Below are 5,252 nucleotides of genomic sequence, written 5' to 3' on the forward strand. Positions count from 1 at the left end.
CACACACACACACACACGATTAAGATTCTACTTAATAGCAGTTGTTTCCTAAAAATGCTGAACATAAAAAATCCATTTGACCCAGCTACTCCACTGCTTGGAATATACCTGAGAAAATGAGAACTGAGGCACAAATGGAGACTTGTACATCAATGTTCATAATAGCGTTATTCATCACCACAAGGACATAGAAACAGCCCAAATATTCGATCACAATCAAATGGGTTGAGGAATTATGGTACATTCATATGATGGAATACTACATAGCATGCAGAAACAATGATTGTATAAATTCCTACCTAACTGGAGTGGAACTGGAAAGCATTATACTAAGTGAACTAACCCAGCTCTGTGAGGACAAATATGATTCAAGACAATTATTGTAGAATGTGCATGAGGACCCAAGGAGGGGGAGGGTGGGAGCAGAGGGGTAAGGATGGGGTGGTGGTGGTGGTGGTTAATCATAGGGTCACACAATTTGATGGGTGGAGGGAGGTTTGGTAAAGGAAATGGGGAAGACCTAGTGTGAAAAACAATGTATATGCACTTTGTAAGTAAACCCATATAAAATGTAAAAAAAATATTTTAATTTTTTTAAAAAGAGTATACAAATGCATAGAGAAGCCGTGGTATAGTCACACAATGGAATACTACACTGCATTGAAAAACAATGAACTCATGAAATATTATTCAAAATGTGTGACCCTGGAGGACATTATGCTGAGCGAAATATCTAAGTCACAGAAGGACAAATATTGCATAATTTCACTGTTGTAAAACAGGACTGACATCGAGGTTGGGAAGAGACTGAGAAAGATGGGATAAATTATGTATACTGCACTGAAACAGATGAGGGAAAGGACTGTTTAAAAGAGATATATGATTAGGTATTATTGTCATGACAAGAGTTCAGAACAAAGGCTACATAGTGGAGTGGACTTGAGGGGAGGGATTGTATAACAATGAAAGAATTTTTCTTTTGCTTCTCAAAGGGAAGAGCGAACTTGTGGGGAGGTTGAGCAGGGAGGAAAATGCAACACTGTAGGAAAGGAAATCCAAAGTCTCTGTAAATTTTTGTTAAGATTAATAATAGTACTTTAAAAAAGTATAATTTAATTTATATAGATATATCTATAACTTATATAGTATAATATAATTTATACAGATATAAGCAAACCTTCTGTTCCTCAGTTGTACACATGTGGTTGAGGGCTGCTGTGTGATCAAGTGCATCCCTACAACATCATGTCCAGACCCCATGTGTAGCAGCCGGGGCATCTCAGGATGAGGACTTGGGGGCTGTGGGGTCAGTAAGTGTTTCAGATAAAAGCTGGGTCTTCAAGATTTCCTTAGGGAGATTGTTGTTAGGTCCTCTCCAAGTGGACTATGACTCATAGTAATTGGATGGAGAACAGATCAAAACCATACCTTGTTCTGTGCCGCCCTTACAATCTCACCAAGGCTCAAGCCCATTGTTGCAGTTATTATGCTAAATCATCTCCTGGAGGGGTTGTTTGTTTGTTTGTGGTGTTTTTTTTTTCCACAGACTCTCTACTTTCCACAGCATGACTTTTCCCTCAAGGACTAGCACCACCTGACCACATGCACAGTGTGTGTGTGGCAGCCTCCTCATGCTTCTCTCTGTGGGTGATTGTAAGGACAATAACAGCTATTATGTCCCCGAGCCTCTGTGCTGCTTCTTCAAGCTTTCTGAAAGCACAGTTAGCGGCTACCTTCTTTCTTCCTCTAATTCATGGTGGCCTGTGCACAAAGGAGCAAGAGCTGCCTGGCTCTAAGCCCTCCATCCCTAACAGAGAATCTCTAAATGTCATTGAGTGTCAGACTGTTGTGATCGATAGGTTTTCAATGGCTAATTTTCAGAACGAGATCTCCAAGCCTTTCTTCCTAGTCCATCTTGAAATCTGTTCAGCATCCTAACAACACGCCACCTTCTACTGACAGTTGATGGCTGTGTGGAAAGTCCATTGGCTGGGAACAGAAACAAGGTGTTCCCTGTAGAAGTTGAAAGAATACCACCAAACCACCACTGCCCCATCAACATCTATTAAACAATGAAGAAAGAACCACAGATATTGAAACATCAGTATGACCAACAAATTCTTACTTAAATGACAGAAAAAACCAGGGACTTACCTTCACTGGTTCTGCAGTGGGAGTCTGGCCAGTGCTTTAGCCAGGAGGGAGTGATGTGTGGCTGGACAGCAGAGGCTGAGTGCACTTGGTGCCCGAAACCTCCTGGGTCCCATCCTTGGCCTCTAGCACCTGGCCTCTGAGAACTCAGGGAACCTTCTGGGCTCACAGCGGGCCCCAGGACCACTAGGTTTCTGATCAGTCCTCCACTGTCTCGGTGCTCCTCAGCATCCACAGAAGAAGCACTCTTATTCGCATCTCTAGACAGAGAGCTTGTTGGAGGGGGTCTCCCATGGGCGATAAGCACCTCAGGGTGTCGCCCCTCTGCAGAAGGTGGAGATGTGGGCACATTGTGCTCTCCCAGACCTCCTGTGGTTGCGACCAGGCTGACTGGGTCTCTTGTGTCTGGGAGAATAATTCCTCCTGGAGAGAAGAGATGAGGGGAGAGGATTAGAGTTACATCTCCAGCAGTTTAGAAAATCCAGAATCACAAATCTACTCCAGAAGGGTTAAAATACCAAAACTAAGTGAGTTACAACTGAGCCTGTTTTGATACATGGCAACCCGACCTGTTATAGACTAGAGTAGGGTTTTTAGGGAGCTGGAATCTTTACAGAAACAGATGACTAGACATGACACAATGGTAGCAACAACAAGCTCTAGCACAGCAGTGAATGTGAGGACGGGACAGGAAGAGCAGACAAGGACTGAGGCCTCATGGAATGTACCCTGGATGATCAAAAGAATGAATCGATTGTGGAGGAAGTGCACCCAGTGTGGTCCTTCGAGGCAAGCATGGTGAAGCTTGATTTCACATACTCAGGGGATGTGGCAAGCAGGTGCCGGTTCTTGGAAGAAGACATCATGTTGGGTAAAGTACATGGTCAGTGAAACAGAAGAAGTTCCTCAAAGTGATGAACTGACACATGACTGCAACAGTGGATTTGAGCGTGGCAGAGATTGCGAGGGTGGTGAAAGGTAGGGCTAGGATTTTATCTGTTGTTGATACGGTTGTATGAGTCCTAGTCTTCTGGACAACATCTAACAAAAACAGCAACATAGGAATAAAGGACAGACGATGAATAAATAAGACCGAAGAATAACGATGCTTTTAAATTATGGTTATGTCAAATCAATATACGTGTGATTGTCATGGATTGAATTGTGTCTCCCAAAATATGTTTTCCTCTCTTTTGTTGACCTTCTATCTTTCTCAGGTGTTTTTTTTTTCTCCAAGGACTGGACCTTCCTTGATAACATGTACAACATATGGGAGATAGTTTCCCCATTAATACCCTGGTTACAGTTCCTCCAAGATATCCTTGTTCCTCTGACAGGCCATCGAATATTCAGTTCTCTTTGCCATCATCACAATTTAAAGTCACAAGTTCTTCTTTGATCTTTCTTACTCACTGTTGAACATTCAGATGCATAAGAAAGAAAAAAAAGCCACAGGAAAGTGTGGTTTGAGGGCTTCAGTTATTCCAGCTGTTTCCCCCCGCCCCCCTTTTATGCCCTCTGTTTCTCCTCCAAAATGCCATGGCTTGGATCAGGAGCATCTTACTCTGTTAACTGGAATCTTTGCTCTTTAGCACTTTACAGAGGTCCGTAACAGCTCATTATCCTAATGCAACATGTCTTTTGAATTCTTGATTACTGTTACAGTTGCTAATTGTGGATCCAAGTGAAATGAAATCATTGAGAACTTCAGTCTTTTCTCCATCTGTCCTCAACGAGACATATTGATTCAGTGACTAGGGTAATGAGGGTAGGTGTGTCAGAGACAATAAGATTGGCACAGGCTAGAGCAGGGTTGAGGCCTGTTGTACATAGGGTTGCAATGAGTCGCAGTCAACTAGATGGCACATAACAACAACAACAACAATGATGTTATCTATTGGTCTGGGGGTGAGGCTTTTTGCTTTCTTGATGATGAGATGTAACCCATATTGAAGGCTTTAGTCTTGACCTTTTTCAGTAAATGCTTCAAGTCTGCTTCACTTTCTGAAAACCAAGATGTGTCATCTGCATAATGCAAGTAGTTGATGAATCTTCCTCCAATATTGATGTTACATTTTTATTCATATAGTCCATCTTCTCGTATGATTTGCTCAACATGTAGATTTAGTATACATAGAGAAAGAATAAAACTTTAACACACACCTTCCTTGATTTTAAACCATGCAATGTTCTCTTGCTCTGTTTGGACAACAGCTTTTTGTCCATGTATACGTTTGGCATGAACATCATTAAGTGTTCTGGGATCCCCATTCTTCTGAATGTTCTCTTTAATTTATTATGATCCACACAGTCAAATGCTTCTGCATAGTCTTTAGAACACAAGTAAGCATTATTTTGCAATTCTTTGCTTTCAGCCAACATCCAGCTGACATTAGCAATACTTGATCCCTTGTTTCACAGCCTCTCATGAATCTAGTTTGTACTTCCGACAGTATTTCCCCTTCAGTATTCTATCCTAGGCAATTTAAAAAATAATTTCTGGCAATATTTTACTTGCATGTGATGTTAATGATATTATGGGATACAAATTGAAATGTTTCAACAGATATATCTCTAGAAGTTGTCACTAACATGTAACCCAATATTTGGGAGACAGCTATCTGGCCAACTGGCTAGAAAAGACTCATCTTTGTTTTCATTCCAAAGAAAAGGTTATCTAAAACTCTATGTATGCAAATGACATATTTTGGAAGTTGTGCAATGATCTCCCATTATATGAAAAACCACATATTGCAAGAAGACTAAACATGTAATGAAAAAAACACCTGCAAGACAAATTTTCCTAGAGTGTGGCCCATAGCAAATTTTATCTCACTAGAAATAAAAAGGAGGGGAAAATGAAGTTTGAAAAGTGGGGACAGGGACACTTCTGTTTTGTTGGTGTTTTTATTATTATTATTATATGCCATCAGGTGATTACAACTCATAGCAATCCTATGAACAACATATCTGAACCTTGTCATATCCTGTATTATCCTCACAATCTCTGACACACTCAAACCATTGCTATAGTCATTGTGTGAATCTACCTGGTTGAGGGTCTTTCTCTCTTTTGCTTTCCTTCCACCTTTCCAAGCATG

Source organism: Elephantulus edwardii, unplaced genomic scaffold, assembly GCF_000299155.1.
Source record: "Elephantulus edwardii isolate Elephantulus edwardi_28Jun2011 unplaced genomic scaffold, EleEdw1.0 scaffold00237, whole genome shotgun sequence".
Lineage (NCBI taxonomy): Eukaryota > Metazoa > Chordata > Mammalia > Macroscelidea > Macroscelididae > Elephantulus > Elephantulus edwardii.